The sequence below is a fragment of the Mustela nivalis genome (assembly GCF_964662115.1).
Source record: "Mustela nivalis genome assembly, chromosome: 13".
Classification (NCBI taxonomy): domain Eukaryota; kingdom Metazoa; phylum Chordata; class Mammalia; order Carnivora; family Mustelidae; genus Mustela; species Mustela nivalis.
The window spans coordinates 53,474,232-53,496,343 of record NC_139032.1 but is presented as its reverse complement, the minus strand read 5'-3'; positions in this window follow the sequence as shown (position 1 = coordinate 53,496,343).

Here is a 22,112-nt window from a genome sequence, read left to right as displayed (position 1 = left end):
ATAGCTACCAAGTTTTAATTCACCTTTGTGGTGTGGTGGCACTCCTAAAGACAATGGCCTGAATTCCTTGTGTGGGTTCTTGGTTCTGAAGAAAGTAGAGCAAACTTTATGCCAAAGTAAATTGTGTTTGCCTGTTTTGATCTACCTGGGGGCGCCCAGAAAGATTGACACAAAGAGCTTGCCTTTGTTTTGCCCAACTGGGAATACTTCATTGGTGAGAAAACAACTTTAGGGAAGAAATTCTTCAAAACAATTGAAGGAAATGAATTGAGCCTCTGCCACGTGGGGCAAAGGGTAAACTTTGTGACAAACAAAAGACAAGCTGAAAGCCTTGGAGAAAAAGATTGAGTCAGGTATTTTGTGGATTAAGAGCTCTGAAAAACTCCCGAATATATAAGGGCATTTGGAAAACCACATATGAAAAGGGTAGAATGCATGCTCAGAAAAGACCTGGAGAGTCATTAACCTTTCAACTCTGGCGGAAATGTAGTTTTAGCCCACCAAGGAAATGAAAAGGCTGAAGCAGAGTTGTGAATGACCTGGCTAAAACTTTGAAGGAATGTCACCAGAACCAACTGTCAAAAAAAAAGAAAAAAATTATCTTCTACCTTTTTTCTTAGAAATAGAAATTTGAGAAAATCTATTAGACATATATAGAACATTCTAGCAACAGAATAGACATTCTTCTTAGGTACATATGGAATATTTTTGAGGATAGATGATAAGTCTTGCTAGAGTCCGTGATCAAAGGAAAGAGACTGATACAAGATCAAGCAAAGCTTTATTTCACACCAGCACCAAGAATCAAACCAACAGGTTGGGGCCACCTCTTACAGAAAGAGCGACCACTGCCAGCCTACAGACTAACTTTTATAGAGCAAAGGCCATGTGGTTGAGCCTAGCCACACACAGGTGGCCAGTGAGATTGTAACACACAGAGAAATTTGCATAGTCATATTAGGTCACACACAGGTGGCCAATTGAATTACAATTCACCCTATAGTAGCTATTTGAACTAGCCTATCACCTTGGTCAGAATTGGCACCCAAAAGGCACCCAAAAGGCAGGGCGCACAATCCTTAGGGAGATGGTAATTTGATGTCTCCAGGTGAAGACCATATTTTACTGGTTTCCTGGACTTGTTCTAAGTAAGTTCCTTGGGAGGAGGGGGTCAGTTTAAGTTTTACTGCATAAACAACAAAATCACTGTTTAACTGAGATGGAATTGCTCTGGCTAAATAGACCCCTACAGTCTAAACAAATTCAACATTAAAATCATACCAAGTATATTATCTGATTACAAATAAAATCACCTTTATAAATTTAAAATAGAAACCATACAATGTAAGCTCTCAGAGCATGTTGAAATTAAATTAGGAATTCATTAACAGAAAGAAAAAACAAAACAAAATTAGAAAACACCAAAAATATAAGTAATGTTCACTGAAAACACATGAGGCAAAGAAGAAATCAAGACAAATGTAAAAAGATTTGGAACTAAAGTTAAATGAATGAAAACACAATTTATAAAAACTTGTGCAATAGTGAAAGTCATACCTAGAGGTTAAATTTATAGCACTGAATTCATGTACCCAAGAATAAGAAAACTAAACAAAAATCTTAAACTAAGCATTAACTAATCAAAACTAACCACATAAAATCAAAAATCTTAAGATAAAAGAAGAGAAAATTAAACTCAAAGTAAGCAGAAGAATAAAAATGAGAGCAAAAATAAATGAAACTGAAAACAGATCAATAGAGAAAAATCAGTGAAGCCAAATACTGGTTCTTTGGGAAGATCAACAAAATTGACATACCTTAAGTCAGGTTAAACAAGAAAAAAAGAGAACATTAATTACCAATATTACAAGTGAAAGAGGAGATACCACTACAGGTGCCACAGAAATTTAAAAAATGATAAAGGAATACTATGAAACACTATGTCCACATATTTGATATGTAGACATAGCTTAGATGGATCAATTCCTTAGAAGATGTAATTTTCAAAATTTTGATGCAATTTTCAAAACTCACAGAAGAAATCATCTGAATAGGATCATATCTGTTAAAGAAAATGAACCAGCAACTGATAACCTTCTAAAACAAAGTATCAGAACCACATGAATTTAATGGCAAATTCTGCCAAACATTTAAGGAAGATATTGTGCTGATTCTCTAGATCTTTCAGAGGACAGAAACAGAGGTAAAACTTCCTAACTCATTCTGTGAAACCAGCATTACTCTAGTACCAGAACCAGGCAAAGACATTACAAAAAAAGAAAACTAAAGTCCATAAATGGAAAATCTTCAACAAAATGTTAGCAACTTGAATTCAACAATTTGTAAAAACAGTTATATATTATGACCAAGTGGAGTCTAACCCTAGGAGGCAATTCTGGTCCAACATTTAAAAAATCAATTAATATAATCCTTATACATCAATAACTAAAAAGGAGAAAAAAAAGACAATCACATGTTAATATATGCACAAAAATCATTTGATAAAATCCACGTCTCATGCATGTTAAAACTCTCAGAAATCTAGGAATAGAGGGAAATTTTCTCCATTTAATTTTTAAACACCTACCAAAAAACACCACAAAACCCCCTACAGACTACATACTGCATGATTCTAACTATATGACATTTTGGAAAAAGAAAAACTATTGAGACATTAAAAGTATCAGTGGTTATGAGGGGCTAGAGAGGAGGAAAGAGATAAATAGGGCACAGAGAAGTTTTAGGGCAGCAAAAATACTTTGTGTGATGCCATAATAATTGGTACATATCATTAATACATTATCCAAACCCACAGAATATACACCAAGAGTAAACCATAATGTGACTTTGTATGACCATGATGTGTCAACGTAGGTTCATCAATTATAGCAAATGCACCACTCTGGTGGGGTATATTGATAATAGGGGAGGTTAGTAATGTGGGAGGGAAATATTTTTACCTTCTCAACTGTGTTGTGAACCTGAATCTACTCTAAAAATATGAAGTCTTAATAAAATAAAATTTTAAAAAGAAAATTAGGAAACAATTCTATTTACAATAGCATCAAAAATTAAAATAAGCAGGAATAAATTTAATTAAGGAAGTGTAAGACTTATATACTAAAAACTACAAAACAATGCTCATAGACATTAAAGAAGTCTTTAATAAACAGTAAGACATCATGTATTCATGAATTATATGACTTAAGACCTAGGATAGCAATGCTCCCCAAAGTGGTATAAAGATTCAATGCAACCCTTATCAAAACTCCAATGACTAAAAAAAAAAAAAAACAAAAAAAAAAACTCCAATGACTTATTTTACTATTTACCTATTTTAAACCTTACTACAAGTGTGAACAAAACTGTATGGCACCATCATAAGGATGAACATATAGATTAGGGGAATAGAATTGAGATTCTAGAAATAAGCTATGTATCTGTGGTTTACTGATTTTGACAGAGGTATCAAGGTTATTTAGTGGAGAAAAAGCAGCAACCTCAACAAATAATGTTCAAATGAGGGCTAAACATAGAAAACTCCTAGGACACATATGTGCATTTCTCATTCTTGTATTTGACCGTGGTTTATTAAATCTGACACTGAAATCATGAGTCACCAAATAAAAAGCATGAATTTGACTTTATCAAAACAAAACAAATTTGATACATGAAAGGACATCACGAAAAGAATTAAAATACCACCCATGGAGTAGGAGAACATATTTTCACATCATATATCTCACAAAAAGTCTCTCTCTCTCTCTCTCTCTCTCTCTCTCTCTATATATATATATATATATATATATATAACTAACAACTCAAAGAAAGGGAAAAAAAAACTAAAAATGAGCAACATATCTGAACTGATATTTCTTGAAAAGATGATGTATGCATAGCAGTAAGCTCATAAAAAGACAATGTCATTAGAGAAATGAAAATGAAAACCACAATGAGATAGCATTTTGCAGTCACTGGGATGGCCATAATCACAAACCAAGAAACAGCAACTTTTGAAGAGGGTATGGATAAATTGGAACCCTGATACTTTGCTGGCTTAAATGGAAAATGGAGAGGCACCTGGGTAGCTCAGTAAGTTAAGTGTCTGCCTTCAGCTCGGGTCATGATCCCAGGGTCCTGAGATTAAACCGCACATTGAGTTGGGTCCTTGCTCAGTGGGGAGCCTGCTTCTTCGTCTCCCTCTGCCTGATGCTTTCCCTGCTTGTTCTCTCTGCCAAATAAATAAAATCTTAAAAAAAAATAAATAGAAATGGAGTGGCTTCTATTAAAATAATTCGGTTGTTCCTCAAAAAGTTAAATACAGAATTATCACATGACCCACTAATTTCACTACTAGGTATACATCCAAAAGTAGAGAGAGTAGATGTTCAAAACTTGTACACAAATGATTATTGTAGGACTATTCATAATATTTAAAGTGTGAGAACACCACAAACAGAATAGAAAATAAACTGATAAACAGAAAACATGTGGCATATCCGTATATTGGGTTATTCTTCCATAAAAAGTAATGAAGTATGGCTGCATGCTATTATATCAATAAATCCTAAAAATGTTAAGCTAAGAAAAAGAAAACAGACACAAAAGCCACATATTATATGATTCCATTTTTAGAAACATCCAGAAAAAGTCAAATCCAAAAGAGAAAACAGATTATAAGTGGCCAGGAACTGAGAGGAGGGAATGTTGTATTTATTCTGCTAAATGGATACAATTTCCTCCTGGGGGTTATAAAAAACTTCTAGAAAGAGAAGTGATAGGAACACAACATTATATATACTCTTAATGCCCCTGAATTGTATACATTTAATAGTTAAAGCAGTAAATTTTATTTACTCATTTAAATATTTTATATGCAAGATAACATGCAGAAGTGGGAGGGGGCAGAGGGTGAGGGAGAGACAGAGACTGTGAAGGGGACTCCACCCTGAGCATGGAGCCCTGTGTGGGGCTCAATCTCATGACCATGAGATCATGACCCGAGATAAAATTAAGAGTCTGACACTTAACCAGCCAAAATACCCAGGTATGCCTAAAGTGGCAAATTTTATATTATGTATCTTTTACCACAATATAAAAGAATGGACAGAGTTACTCTATATTCAGAAATCAGATCTGCAGGAAATAAAAAGAAAGAGACATGAAGATGATGCCCAGATTTCATCTTGAAAAAATGAAGAACAACCCCATGAAGGGATCAGGAATATCTTTGCAGGGAAAAGAGAAATTTAGCTTGAGTTTGGAATTTTAAGGTTGAAACTTTCATAAGATATATAAATAGATGTGATAAGAAATCAGTAGGACATACAGATTTGCAGCTCAGCTGAGGTTGCAGATCCTGACTACAGATATATGGTTTAGAGAATTATAATGGTAATTGAAGATATGAGAGTGAATGAAATAATCAAGAGAGTATAGAGCCCTAAGACCAACATAGAGGAGAATAAATGGCAGAATTTTTTTTGGCAGAGAGAGAAACAGTAATAGGAAAATGAACAGCTTAAGATTGATTGCAAGGAGATACAGTGATTTAGTGAAAGAGAGTAATCAAAAGTATGGACTGCTAATGAGACCTCAAATATGGCCTAACAACAGTGTCATGCCATCTAGGTTAATCAATATGGAATCATTGTTGACCTACTTTTGAAAGAAAACAGGGATTGGAAATCTGATTGAAATGGTTTTGAGGAATGTGTTGAGTTTAGAGTAGTAATAGAGGTAGTGGTAATATACAACTCAACTGAGAAGTTTGGCTATGAAAGATTGGTGAGATTAGAGCTGTACTTGGGGTAAATGCAGTGTTGGTGGAAGAATTTTCTTGTTTTTGGGGGGGGGGGTTTGAAATGGAGCCAAGTATATTTTCAAAAATAGACAAGTAGCAGATTTCCATTGAGGAAAACTGTCATAAAGTTAATGTTTCTTAGATGCCTCTAAGTGAAGACCAATTATATGAAACACAATAAAAGGGCTAAAGAAGAAAAGCACGTAGAATCATGAATTTACTATTTCAGGGATAGACTGCTATTCTTCTGGGAATACATAATATAATATTTAATAAATGTATAAAAGCATGGCTTTCATTATATTTTAGACTATAATCCCATTTCACTAATGGAAAAATTATAAATATGTTAAACAAACACTTTTTGTTTCTCCTTAGAATGAATCACTGATATGAATAAATACATCAGCATCTACTTGCATATACTTTGTAGAATTCACAAAGTATGTTTACCAGAATTTTAATCAAATCACTTAATGCTCACAGCATCCAAGACACTTCCATTGAAAAAAAAAAAAAAAAAGAAAAAAAGAAACCCGAATTATAGCAATGCTTATAAAGCATATTACTGATGTATTTAATGAACATTTTTGCTTTTATGATGCTGAACTTGGATTTTTTTTTTAAAGATTTTATGTATTTATTTGACAGAGAGAGACCAAGCAGTAAGAGAGGCAGGCAGAGAGAGGAGGAAGCAGCCTCCCTGCCAAGCAGAGAGCCCGATGCGGGACTCGATCCCAGGACCCTGAGATCATGACCTGAGCCAAAGGCAGAGGCTTAACCCACTGAGCCACCCAGGCACCCCTGAATTTGGAATTTTTATTCTAAGCATGATCTTCTATGTATTCCAGGTATTATGAATGAGAAAGAAAAAATAAAACTTAACAAAAAGGAAGTAACTACTTTTCTTAAGATATAGTTTATGAAAAATAAAAACAGAATCATAGTTTAACCTGACATACAATGTGACACCATCTGTGAGAAATAAAGAAAAGGATGATAAGTATACATTATTTACTTCTGCAAGAATTGCATTTCCTAGTGTGATATGATTTATTTGGCTTAGCAAAATGTTTAAAATACCTTTTATAAATACTGAAACATTAGGTCCACTAAATTTAAAGAACTCTATATTAAATAAGGTCATTTTTAGTATCAGATTAAGTTAAAGAGTCTCTAGTTTTTAAACCACCAAAAATACAGAATCAGTATACGCATTTTTCAAAATAAAGTATTGTGAGCAAAGAAATAAACTGTTTTCTCCACAATTACGGAAGCTTCTTGTGATACTAGTACAGAGCACACGCTGTAAAATTTAATAGCCAATGCATAGATTTTTATTTCAGACAGACCTGAGTTTCAGACAGTCCTGCACAGAGTCATTATGGTTCTATACACTTAATCACTGATCCTGGAAAAACAATATATTTTGTTAAATCTCTTTCCTCATTTGTAAAATGGGTAATAATAGTACCTATTTTATACTTTTATTATTTATATTATATATAAATTACAGGTGAAATATTTGGTGTAGCATATGGAAAATTTTTTAAGTGTAGTTTTTTATTATTTTTATTAGAATACTCAGTTTTTGCCAAAAGTTAGGTACTTTTGTTATACTAAAGACAACAGCATGTAAACTTGTAGGAAAAAAATAGACAGAAAATTAATTATGGTGGTTTTCTCCATAAACTAAGTCTTATAAGCAGAAAGAAAAAGTCCAAGTAACCTACCTCAGTTATTCCTTCCAACTGTTGACTCATCCAACAGTATGGATGATGATTAAATTGTCTTTCTTTAGATCTCTTTACCTTCATTTACTGTCATCCTAGCTATGTTACTTGATCAGATACTGAGCCTGATGTGTACCCTGTATAAACCATAAACATTTTAAGAAGAAAGAAATTTTTATGTGGGGTTTCAATGGAATATGCCTTTTATTAGAGTAATTGGGTGTTAATGGGCTCCATATTTTCTTCAATATTAAGTAATGTGGTTCTCTACCTCGGGTCAAGGAGTAGAAGATTATTTGCAACCCTAACCAAAAAGTTCTGTGTACATTTAAATTTATTTGAGTGTGTGGAACCTAATGGTCTACTAAACTTAATATTGAATAATAAAATTAAGAGCTAGACGGAATCTTCAAACTACCTTAGGTTAATATCTTTATTTAAGAGAAAAAAAATAATCCTAATTTTATAAAGGAATACTTCTAGGTCACACAAGTAACCAGTGGCATGGGCAAGGTTAGAACAAAAATCACATTGTAAATCACAAAGTTTTCATCTATGATATTGTGCTTGACTTTTTAAAATTAACATATAATGTATTATTTGTTTCAGGGGTACAAGTCTGTGATTCATCAGTTTTACACAATTCACAGCACTCATCATAGCACATACCCTCCCCAGTGGCCATCACCCAGCCACCCCATTTCTTCCAACCCCCTCCCCCTTCCAACAACCCTCAGTTTGTTTTTTGAAATTAAGAGTCTCTTATGGTTTATCTCCCTCTCTGGATTTGTATTGTTTCATTTTCCCCTCCCTACCTCTATGATACCATCTTATTTCTCAAATTCCTCCTATCAGTGAGATCATATGATAATTGTCTTTCTCTGATTAGACTTATTTTGCTTAGCATAATGCCCTCTAGTTCTATCCATGTCATTGCAAATAGAAAGATTTCGTTGTTGTTGTTGTTGGGGCTTTTTTTTGATGACTCATTTTTAAAAATGACCTATGAATATTCATTGAGATCCTACTATAATGTCACAACCCCCATCTGAAGTCCTTGGAGCTAAATAAATCTTGGAATCTGGGATTATTTTAGGTACGTTTGCATATATCCTATAATCCTAAAATTCCCCACAGGATCTGGTATAGTATTTTTCATTTTATTTTATTTCAGATTTTATTTATTTATTTGAGAGAGAGCAAGCAAGCACAGGAGGGGGAGCAGCAGGCAGAGGGAGAGGGAGAAGCAGGCTTTTCACTGAGTGGGGAGCCCGACATAGGGCTTGATCCCATTACCCTTATCATGACCTGAGCCAAAGGCAGATGCTTAACTGACTGAGCCACCCAGGTGCCCCAGTATCTTTCATTTTAAAAAATGTATATTGCTAGAGTAAAATATATGATTTTTCACATTGAGTGGATAAGACTACAAACAGCTACACATCAAGTTTAGGTCAAACTTGATCACCAAATGAATGATAAAAAAAATATATATATATTTTGGTTTACTACTATTAGGGTTTGAGATTGCAGCTCAAGATGGTATGGACATTAAATAGTTTCTTATCACTTGTAAGATCAGAAACAAAGCAAGAATAACAAGCATCACTTCTTTTCAACCTAATGCAGAACATTCTAGCAATGTAATAAAACAAGAAAATTAAATAAAGGACATTTTGTTTGCAAAGAGAGAAATAAAAAACTTCATTCACAGAAAATGTGATTTTGTATATAAAAAATTTTACAGAATTAACAAGGCAATGTCTCAGAACATAATAACACTTTTTGAAAATATTTCTATATACTAGCAGTAAACAAATCACAATTAAAATTATTTCAACTACATTGAAAGGATGACATATGTAAGAATAAATTTAATAGAAGAAGAGCAAGAGTTAAACATCCAAATCTACAAACCATTGCTAAAATATTATCAAATACAAAATAAAAAGAATTGGAAGATGCAACTGGGGTGGGATATCAACTCTCTATAAACTTATCTGTTGATTTAATACAATCCTTATCAAAATTCCATATGATGAATCAAATAAAAAAAACAAACAAGTAGATCCAAAATTCCTATGAAACTTCAAATTTTGATTAAATACACTACCAAATTTCAAGACTTACTACAATGTGGTAATCAAATATGGCACTGGCATAAGTATAAACATGTATATCAATGGTATCAATGGTACAGAATTGAAATACAGAAATAAATGCTTAAATCTATGGTTACTTTATTTGGTCAAATATACAAAAGCAATTCAATAGAGAAGGGCAATTTTTTTCAACAAATGATTCTCTAACAATTATATAACCATATGTAAAAAGACTAATTTAGAACCTTACGTCATGCCATGCACAAAAATTAATTAAAACTGGACTACTGTGCAAAAAAAGAGTTAACATCAGAGGGCTGAGACTGCTATCTTTAGAAAGGCATGCTTGCAAAACTGAAGCAGTAATCAAAAAACTCCCAACAAAGTCCAAGACCAGATGGATTCACAGGTGAATTATACTAAACATTTAAAGAAAAGTTAATTATCTCTTCTCAAACTATACCTCCCCCGCAAAAGAGGAAGCAAAGCTTCCAAGGTCATTCTACAAGTCTAGTTTTACCCTGATACCAAAAACAGACAAAGACACCACAAAAAAAAAAAAAAAAAAAAAAAAAAGACAACCATTATCCTTGATAAACATAGATGCAAAAATCCTCAGCAAACACTGGCAAATTTAGTTCCCAGAGGTGGGGGGGAGGGTTAAATGGACAAAGGGGGTCTAAAGGTAAAAAGTTATAAAATAAGCCGTTGGGATATAGACGACAGCACAGTGACTATAGTTAATACTGTATTACATAACTGCAACTTGCTAAGAGAGTAGATATTAAAAGATCTTATCACAAGGAAAAAATTTTAAATTATGCATGGTAACAGATACTAGCTAAACTTATTGTGGTGATCATTGCACAATATATACAAATATTTAATCATTACATTAAACCTGAAACTAATATAATGTTATATGCATTATACCTCAATAAGGAACTATGAAAATCCAAATTTATCATGATCCAAGACTTTTCAGCTTTTGTAGATTTTGCACTATATGTATATGTGGGTATAACACTGAATTTCAACTAAAATCATCTGTATGTTTATTCATATTGGAAAAACATGTAAAATCATAATACATTCTTATTTTGAAAAATTTCAATTTCAATATACATTTCACATCTATTTAGATAACAAATAAGTTTTCCTTTCCTTAAACCTCCAATTGAACTCATTCATATGCACTGTGATATCTGTGAGAAAAGAAAACAGACTGCCATTTTTTTTCTTTTATTATTAAATATCTGGCAGACATTCCTTGGTTTCAAAAAAGTCTGCAATTGGAATTAACAGTACAGTAAATCTTTTTTAAAAAAATTCTTCCATGTTGAACCAAAGTCAATTGGCAAAGAATGCAAGATTATTGAATTCATTGTCTTCTATTTCTTCTGCAAGTTCCATAAACTGTTAATGATTCATAGCATCTGTCATATGGACTGAACAATTTTCACAACTGTATCCATGGCAATTTTAAGAGATTGCTTCAAAAACTAAGCACAAATATTTTCAATATGCAAATGCAGTGGAACAGAGCAATAAGGAAAACATCAGTCCCCTCTTTTAACGTTCCAATAATTATTTATATTTTTGACCTGATATAGCTGGAGCACCATCTGCCAAGATAAAACTAATTCTCTCATATCTAGCTCAAATTCTTTAACAAAAATAAAATACTAAAAGATAACTCCACCACAATTTCATTTTTTCAGACTGAAAAATGACAACAATTCTTTTTGAGTTGGAAGTCTTTTGATGCATAATTTACTCATATTAAATACACAATGTCTATTATAGCTCATCTAAAGCTAAAGAGACTATTTATATTGTTTCAATTCTCAATCCAGTCATCTTTAGGTCTTTTTATCTTTTAATCACTTAAGATTTTTAATTATGTAGAGAGAAAACACATGCAGAGGGTCGGGAGGGGCAAAATGAGAGGAAAAGAATCTCAAGCAGACTCCCCACTTAGTAGGAGCTTGAGGTGGGTTTGATCTCACAAACCTGAGGTTGTGATCTGAGTGGAAATCCAGAGTCAGCCAGTTAACCAACTGAGCCACACAGATGTCCTTTAGGTCTCTTTGCAATGGACTGGTATTTTACATATGGTTGCTTGGTGACAAAATTAAAGATCAAACACTTACATGTAGGCTATCTTTCTAGTACTTCCTCAAAATTTTCTAACAAAATTTAATGATTTTGATTTAGTCATTTATTTTACTATCTACAAATGGTCTTTTTCTATGAGAATAGTACACATTTTATACCTGACTGAAAGAGGGCTCTCATGAGAAATCAGAACTGCAGGTATTAAGACATTTCCCATTCATTTCACTTCCAAGAACACTATGATTGACTAGCCAACATTTTAGGTGTATGCAAATGAGACTGTTCTGATTGAGGCTCTGACTCTGCCACCTACTATGGTAACTGTTTAGCGCAACCACTTGGTCCTTGCCAGCGTGGGTCCCAATTACTCTCGCTGAACTTAAGTTTCCCAATTCAGTGATCACAGCTCCTACTATAAGGTCTGGCCTACAGAGAAGATTGATCACAGTGTTCTTCAAGGATACTAGGGTTCAACTCACAAACTCATTTCTCACAGTGGTGGTTAAAAGCTTGCCTTCCAGACATTTCAATTTGTGGCTAGTTTTCTAATTCAGTCTCCTAAGACTTTTAATTCTTTTGCCAACATTAAACCAGGGCAGATCTGATCTTTCCAATTAGCTCACTGTGGGCCACTGTTTGGTCCATGTTCCAAGCAAGCAACCAAATTGTTTGAGCCCTTTCTAATTTCCTCGGTTGCAACATTAAATGCAGAATCTCTACCTGAGCCCTTATAAATAATTCAATCTAATCCAACTGTGTGTTCCTTCCACCATTATCTCAAGCCTTTAGTATCTATTTCCACCCAGTTTCCTTGGATTTCTGTCTGTAGAAGTTAGAAAATTGCAGTACTATCTTTGGACTGTAACACACCCCATCATGGGTCACACTTTATACCTCACTTTTAGGATTCTGCTATAGAAAAACACAGCAGAGTAGCATGGCATTCTGCATAGCAGAATGACTTGAACTTAGTTACAGTCCTAAAAGCATGAAAGAGAGGTAACAGGTGGGATTTGAAAACAATGAGTATTGTCTTCCATGGAAACTGCGTCTGGGGAACCATTACAGTGTTTGAGGCAATGAAGTAAATCCCTTCAGATTGGGATGCTACCAGTGAGGATTGAGAAACTACTACCTGTGGGAATGGGGAGTGTGTATGTAGTAGGGGAAGAGAGACCTCTTCTACTGACAAAGATGACTAATCAGAATTTAGGGCTTCAATGTCCCTAGCCCCACCAAGATTTCCCTCATGTTCTCATTCCAACTTATAGGGCCTCATTCTTTCCCAAAGCTGCCTTTGCTTTAACAGTTGACAACCTATAAGACTGCAAATCCAGCTTGCACTGTAATTCAGCCATTCACTCAATGAGATTCTATATTTTATTTTTAGTCATATCAATCTTAGGCTACAAAAGATAAGGTCCCCCCCTTCAGGGCATACACAAAAGCCCAAGGTCATTTATGTCGTTCTTCAGCTGGCAATTTGAATCCCTGAACTCGTGCTCTTCTTGCACTACTTTGGCCAGTAATGTTAGGAGCAACCAGCCAACCTCACTGTATTTTTTAGTTTTCCCAAATTGTTTGAAAGTATTTTATACATAGATAACTCCCATTCAAGCACTTAATAGGAGCCAGGAGGTACCTAGCTCCTACTAAGTGGTTGAGTAGGAGTATCCAAAGCAGATAGTTCATATATCTCTATTTCCATATTACACTATGGACTATCAGTGCTCTAGTCACTGGTAGAAATAGAGTCATTAATGTCTTTAAATCTAGTGAATTAGAAACCCAATTCTAGAAACCCCACAACCAATTCAAAAACCCCATCCTTAACATTCTGTTCCTGTAGAAAACACTCTCAGTACCAAAATCTCTATTAGTCAAGATAAATATTTCTCTATCTATAGATTAAGGAAGTGGCTCAGGCAATTATGGAGGCTAAATCCTACTACCAGTAGTCTAAAAGACTGCGAACAAGGACAGCCAGCTTTTCTCTCCATTTTTTTTCTTCCAGTTTTTATGGTTTCTGATAAAATATTAGCTTTCATATAACTTACCCCTGTGAATAAGATTATTCATTTTTTGAATAAAAAAACATATTTTTCTCTGGAAGCCTTTAAGTTCTGCTATTTGCTATGATTTTTATCTATTTCATTATAATGTAACTATATATAGTTGTTTTTAATGAAACTTTTCTTGTGTTAACTGATTTGTTGATTGATGACTTTCATCTATTTTGGAAATCACTCTGCCATCATCTTCTCCTATATTTCATATGTTCTATTTTCTCTATTCTCCTGAGACTTGAATTATGAGCCTCTTAAACCACTTTATATTCTCCAGAAGACTGTTGATGCTTTGTTCTTTTTTCAACTAATTTTTTTCTCTTAGGGATTCAATTTGATCATTTTTTATTGGCCTGTATTTAGTTTTCTATTGCTCTCTTATATCAAGAATTCTCTTTAGGATATTTTTGTTAGTTTACATACTTCCTGGAATGCTCTCTCTTTTCATTCATACCACTTACACAACCCACTAGATCCCTTCACATTATCAGAAGAATTTTAAGATCTATAACTGATCCTCTCAACTCCTGGAAGATCTTGGTTTCTACTTCTGTTAATCATTTACTTTCTCAAACATGTCTCACATTCTCTTGCTTTACCATGGATTTTACTCTGTGTCACACATTTTTATAAAATTCCAACAGAAACTGAAGTGAATTAGTTTTATTTCCAGAAAGGAACACACTCCTGTTCCTGTCACTTCCTTATTGGAAAACCTATACTTCTGGTGAGTTTCTCTTATTTTTTCTTCTTAACCTCCAGTTTTATGGTACAATAGCTAGCATTCTGTGGACACTGGTGCCAGTTTTGTTCTGTATGGAAGTCAAAACTGGTAGTCAGTTTTGTTCTGTATGGAAGGATGCTCTGACCTTAATCTTTCATGTCAGTTAACACATGACAAATAAAAACTTTTTAAAAATTAGGCTGATTTCTCCTTATCCTAAGTTACTATAAATAGCTTATCTTCTGTTTCAGTCATGGATCACAGTACCCATGGATGCTTTCTGTTTTCATTCTCTGGAGTTTACTTCATTTATTTCACTTCTACTTCTCTACGTTCTCCATGATGGGCAGAAAATAAGTATGTCATTGATCTGCCTTGTTTTCATTGTTAGGACAAGAGCAACATTATTATACAACTTTCTACTCTGACCTAGAAGCATGCACGTTTAGTTTTTAATTTCAACTTGTCTCTTCCCTCTTACTTCTAAAAAGTTCTACTTCTTTGTGTTTAAAATATCTATTCATCTTTAGTCTTTTTGTTGTTGCTCATTGTATTATTCTGTTAACTCTAACAGGGGTTAAAATCTTGAGAGTCTAAATTGTGGATTATTCCTACAGAGCTGATTTAGTTTTAGAGGGACTAGGGGCCACTATTCACCCCCTTTAAATATTTTGGCTAAATTTCAAGATTTGCAAATTTCCTGGCTACCTTACAACTGGCAGAGAGCTTAGGTTTTAAATTCTTCCTTTGACATTAATATTTCTCCTCATGATAATCCAAGTTTTCTCTATGTTCATCTTAAAGATTTTATTTATTTGAGAGAGAGGCAGGGGGAGGAACAGAGGCAGAGGGTGAGAGAGTCTCAAGCAGACTCCGTGCTGAGCATGGAGCCCAATGCAGAGCTCTATCTCAAGACCCAGAGATCACGACCTGAGCTGAAATCAAAAGTGAGACACCCAACTGACGGAGCCACACAGGCACCCTTCATATGTCCATTTTAAATGAGCTATTCTTTTGTTATGCTTTTTCTTTATGGTTGCTTAGAAAAGTCCCCTGCTTGGGCATTCATGAATTCAGTTCAATAAGTTTTATGACAGTTGAATCAGAACTTTCTTTTTATAACATCGTACAATAAAAGGTTAGAGAGTATTATATTCATCTTTGACACTACAGCATTTATCACTAAGTCTCATGACATAGAAAATGCATTCAAAAAGTGTTACTAGAATTCAAAAGTTAACATAAATATTAGGTCAAGCAGCATAGAAATCCAAGGGAAAAGATCATGAATGACTAGATCTACTATAATCTCTTCTACATAACTGTCACTAAATTAGATTTTAATAGAGTTTAATAGAGTTTCATTTTTAGATATATTTTATTGATAAGATAATAAGGAAGCAGAAATGAAATACTCAACTAGTAGTTTGGAAAAGTAGGATGGAAGTTGATAGAAAAATCATGATTGACAATAAAGATTCCTGGATCAATTAGTGCAAAATCAAGTATGTGAGAGGGGTTGTTTTTTCCAAGGAAGTAGGTAGAGCAGCAATTTTAGGTTCTTAATAAGTGTTCACATATTGAGGCCAAAATACAAAAAAAGAAAAAACAAGTACCAGGAAGGCCAGGGCAGCAGAATATCATAGAAGATAAAAAGAATCACTTATAGCTGCCATGTTTATAGTCTTGAAATGTCACTGACACTTACTTGAGTTGTTCTTCCATTTATAAGTTCAACCTTTCTGTTGACTGAATTCATTGTTTTTAACAAAGTATTTTAATGAAATAATGTCAATGGCCCCATTTTAGCTTTTTCTTGAATTACAGCAAAGTATGCAGAATTAATAGAATTTTAAAATCATGCATGACCAAGTTCATCCTCAATTTGGAATAGCTCAATTATAATGAATGGAAATGTAGACTGTTGATCAGCAATGGCATTCTTAAATTGTTGAACTGAGTTTTTTTTTATTATATTCCACATGTAAAAATATTTTAATGCTTTCAACAAAAGTCTAGCTTCTCTATATATACCAATGTGCAAACACTCAGAACTGAAAAGGTTTGCATTACATGCACAAAATAGCAAAAACAATAATTCCCTTTACAAAACAGCTCTTCTTTAGCTCTTAGAGTGAAACTAGCTTTACTTCAGCAGGCTTAAAAGCATTCTTAAAACAGTATTCAAACCTACTAATACTATACATCCCACCTTGCCCATTAGGACTTTCTCAGAGAACAATCTTGAGATGAAAATATAGTGGAAATTTGTCTTTTTATTTTCTTTCTTATCTGTGCCTCACTTCTGAAATGCAATGGAAGTTTTAACTTTTTCCCTATCAGGCACCTGCTACAGGGATTAGAATTTGAAAAAGTGAGGAGGCAGCCCTAGAAGATAGGAATCAACAGAAGGTTTTTCTTTCTTTCTTTCTTTTTATTTTTTCTTCCCTTTTTTTTTGAACGGAATTCAACAAGAGCTGATTTTTCATTTGGGGTCTGCAGCTCTAATATGCTGGTTCCCAAACTAATAGTGCAATTCAGTAGATCAGTCTTAATGCAGATATGGTAAAGAGTGTGGTCATTTATAATAGGCGATTAGCTGCCCCAGCCATTTGGATATCAGAAGCAATAGTGCTCAGTGATTGAGATGGAAAATGGAGGTCTCATCGAAAAGAAAATCAAGCAGTTCATTAATTTATGCCCTTTTAAACCCATAAATGCTTTGTAATTCCTAGATTTTAGGGAAGTTTTAAAAGTCTGGTCTAAAATGCCACAGGCACATTAGCAGAAACATTTAAAGCTGTTAGAGGCTTCCAGCAGATTGTATTATTTATTATGTGCAGGCTCTAGAGGCTAAGAGCAGCTGAAAGGATTGCAGTGCCAACAGCTGAAAATGAAGATTCTCTAAATAAAGGGCCGGTTGCCATTTAGCCTGGTGTGCAAAGAACCAAATATACAGTGGAACTCCTATGAAAACAAAAATGAATCCTACTACCATTGTGTAACTGAAAGTAGAAATGTTTGTATGTTAATCAAAGGGTGTTATTAAAAATAGATGCTTCTTTCTCCTCATGAGTGAAAGGACTATGATGCACAAATAAGGAACTGACAAAATATGAGAGCACATTTTCGATTACAAAGCATTTTGCAAAATATATGTTTTAATTATCTTTATTAATACGACACATATAAAATAAATGCCATTCAGATTTATTTGGTACAGATGTGTCCTATAAATTCTTAGCAAGCTTCCAGACTGATTTCCTTTAAAAAATGGAAAACTTCTTTTAGTCTGCATAAAACCTCACTTCACTGTTAGGTACAAAGCACTAGATTTGAGTTGACACTGTGGCACAAAAGTGTATCCAAGAAATAAAGAAAATACAGTTCCCAACTTTCAATTAACTCGACACTCTGTTTAGGCTCACATGAAAAATCTGAGTTGCTACACTGCGCTGATATTTTTTACTAATGAAACTGGATCTGGTAGAACAGAAAGAAAAAAAAATTGAATAGAAATAATTGAAAGGTTTATGGTCCAACTCTTGATGTCTCTGGAAGAAGTCCCCAACAAACTTGTTCTTGGAGTTATACTGAAAAATATGAGATCACTGACAACAATGTCTAGATTGAAGATTTGGTCATAAGTAAAACACATATGCTTCCAACCCCCACATTTCCAGTTAAACAGAAAGTCCATTCTAGCTCCATTATATTTAGAAATACTTACAGTCTCAAAAATATATGTGCCCTTGTGTGTGCCTTAGGGGAAGGGTATCTGGGGAGGAAGAAGGTGGACCCACAAGCTGGGCAGGAAGACAGGGAAGGAGACTGGGGTAGTTGGAAAGAGCAATTCTAGTTATCCCAGAATTTTATGAGAATGGGCCTCAGATGGATGCCATTTGGGCCTGGGAAATGCCACAGCTGCTGCTGTTGGAGGGAGCCAATGTGGCAGCTGCTTCAAACCAAGTCTGGAGGGACAACTTCCGCATTGCTTACGCCAGTTCACAGTGGACTCTGAGGGAGAACTATCACACCACCTAGTATAACAAAGTCAAGGGTGTTCTATCACCATAAGGATCTGTGTTCTTTTCATGGTTATGGACTTTTAATTCTCTCTGCAGCTTTGCAATGATGAAAATGGGATTTTTCATAAAGATACTGATGCTTAAGCTTCACAGTTTCTCACTAGCACGTTTCTGGGTTTTGTGATGCTTACAGTTATTTATCATTTTAAAAAATTATAAGTGCTTTTATTTTCATGAAGTATTTATTTTCATACACATTTGTATTGTTTTCCTTAAAAGGTATCACCAAATTGGAATAATATTGTTTAGAAAGGAGGAGAACTTTCTAAGGAAAGAAAAACTGTACCTTCACTGAAGACTATGTCTGAATTTGATTTATTGGGGCAAATTCCCCAATCCTGTGTATCTCCTATCTCGGATACCATGTAGACTCTGGTCTCAGCCATAGTGTTCAAGGACAAATTAATGCTTTTTGTTTTTTGGTAATAAGAACTCCATGCCAAATTGACCAACTCTATGTTCAAATTTAGTCACACAACCACCAGCAGGATATTTGATCTAGTTTCACCTATCTTTGTAAACCCATAAGTAGTGACTTTTTTTTATAAATCATTAGCTGTGTCCAGTGATTGCCTTCCAAGATCTCGCCAGTGATTAAAATGTATTTCATTCAAAGTACAAACTGAATCTCTGGAGAAACCATACCTCTGCCCCAGTGAGTTAGTTTCCTGGGAAAATTACAAAAAATGTATCCAATTATATTAATGTATCAGCTCTCCAAGTATAGACCTGGGAGCAAATCTGGAAACTATTACTTAACTGACCATCAAAAACACCGAGTTTCTGGGGCACTTGGGTGGATCAGCGGGTTAAAGCCTCTGCTTTCGGCTTAGGTCATGATGCCAGGGTCCTGGGATCGAGTCCCACATCCGGCTCTCTGCTCAGCAGGGAGCCTGCTTTCCTTCCTCTCTCTCTCCCTGCCTCTCTGCCTACTTGTGATCTCTGTCAAATAAATTAAAAAAAAAAAATTTATACAAGACGTATGAACAGGAGAAAAAAAATGCAGTTTAAAAACAAAAAAACAAAACACCGAGTTTCCTAAAGAAACTCTTCCTAAAGGAGTCTAAATTTCTCCAACTAATCCAGATCAGTAGAAAGACAAAGGCCTGAACTATAAAGCATTGGTCCCTGGTGGAACAGTCTTTATGTAATTCAGCTGTGGTGTGCGGAGATAAGGATAATTGTCAATAATAGGAATGTTCCCAGGGATGTTATTTCTTGATTAAAATGGGGTCTTATTTCTGAAGATAACTGGGAAGTTTCTCTAGTCTTATTATGAGAAACAGTCATAATTCTTTCTGGTCTTACTATGAGTAACAGTCACATTCCTTAGAAATAAACTTTTAATTATCGTTTGGGTTAGTAAATGACAAAAAAGACCATTTTACTCTCTTTATGGTGACTTCCACTAATGGCAAACTCATGGCTCATCCTTGTAGGTTATACTTGTTATTTCATTGTACGTGTTTGTGTATCAGTCCCACTTCTATCCATTTGTTTTCCCTTTGCTTCTTCTTGAGTACCTTCTAAAAATGTTATCCTATGTTTTGAAAGCTAAAATAAAGATCTTTTTAGAAAAAAAATTAACATATCCACTTACATTCCAATATAAACAAGAAAAAGTTTAACATGTAGAAAGCTATACAAAATCTTGAGAAAGGTAAACAGAACAATGATCCACACAGGACATGGCCAAATATAGAGAAATAAAATGTGTGTCTGGCTTTAAAAATGAACTGATTCAGCACCTGACAAGTAGTAATCCCTTGATCCTAATAATGACTATAAAAGATATATAATCTAGGTGGAGAAAGAAGACATATGCATTAAAATATGTTACCAAATATCATATCAAAGCCATTAGATTTTATATAAATGGGCTAATATAAGTTATTCTGGAAAGGTAAATTGATATAAGGGATTTCTCAAAAAAATGAAAAGAGAGTGTCTCATTCCCTCTGTATTTGAACAATTGTTTGTAGTATGTATTGTCATATCCAATATGCTATGTATTTTTAAGGGCATACTGGGACAGTGATGAGCAAAATACACATAATCTGTATCCTCATGGAGTTTTGAGTGTGCTTAAATACACAAAAACACACATCAAATTATGACACAAATTCATTATTATATAATAAACAGCATGAAGTAACTTTTTTTTAAAGATTTTTTTAATTTATTTATCTGTCAGAGAGAGAGAGCGAGCGAGCACAGGCAGACAGAGTGGAAGACAGAGTCAGAGGGAGAAGCAGGCTCCCTGCGGAGCAAGGAGTCCGATGTGGGACTCCATCCCAGGATGCTGGGATCATGACCTGAGCCGAAGGCAGCTGCTTAACCAACTGAGCCACCCAGGCGTCCCAGCATGGAGTAACTTTTAAGGGTCAACTAATAAGGATAAGCTCTAGGGTACAGACAATTTTCTATCCTCATGGGACTTTCATTTTAATGGGATAGATGAAAAATATTTAAATTTAATGGGAAATAAACAAGTACAATAATTGAATCAAAATTAGGCAATAGAGACTGGTAGGGCAGGATATTCTATTTTAGATATGGTAACAGAAAAGAATATATTTTTATTCTACTAGTTTAGAAATTTCTTGGCCTTAGAATATTCATTGACAGGGGCGCCTGGGTGGCTCAGTGGGTTAAGCCGCTGCCTTCGGCTCAGGTCATGATCTCGGGGTCCTGGGATCGAGTCCCGCATCGGACTCTCTCTGCTCAGCAGGGAGCCTGCTTCCTCCTCTCTCTCTCTCTGCCTCTCTGCCCACTTGTGATTTCTCTCTGTCAAATAAATAAATAAAATCTTTAAAAAAAAAAAAGAATATTCATTGACATTTCTAAGCACATTGCAGCATGAATGAGTCTTAATGTTGAATTGAGGTGGGAGGAGACTGAGAAATAGACAGAAATTGTTTTTTTATTTTTTAAATAACAATTTTATCTTCATAAAATGTCATTTATGGATATGTAGTATTTATAAATACTATAATGGTAATGGGGTAAGCTTTTACAAAATTTTGAATCTATCATAATTCTAAGTAGAGCCCTCAACAAAAGGTAGAAGGTACTCAACAAAAAATTCCTAATGAATGAAGATTAAAAATTAACATTTCTACAACATGGCTATTTTAAAATTATTTTAAATGGACTTAGGCTATGAAGAACTACATTATTCATAATCTTTACCTATGTCACACTGTCACCATTAATCCACATATAGTTTTCTTCTAGTGACTTTTATTTTATACTTTGCCTAGCAAGCTATAGTTTACAAAATCACATGCTCTTTTCAAAATAACTCTAAGAGAAACGTATTATTTCTATTAAAAGATATAGTATAGTAAGTAACTGAGTAAAGCTGCCCAACTAGGAAATAACATATTGCAGACTGCTTCTAATGCTTGTGTTCCTTCCACTACATACAGCAGTCCACTCCTGGGTTTCAGTGAGATCCTGGTAGGTGGCTGAGGCT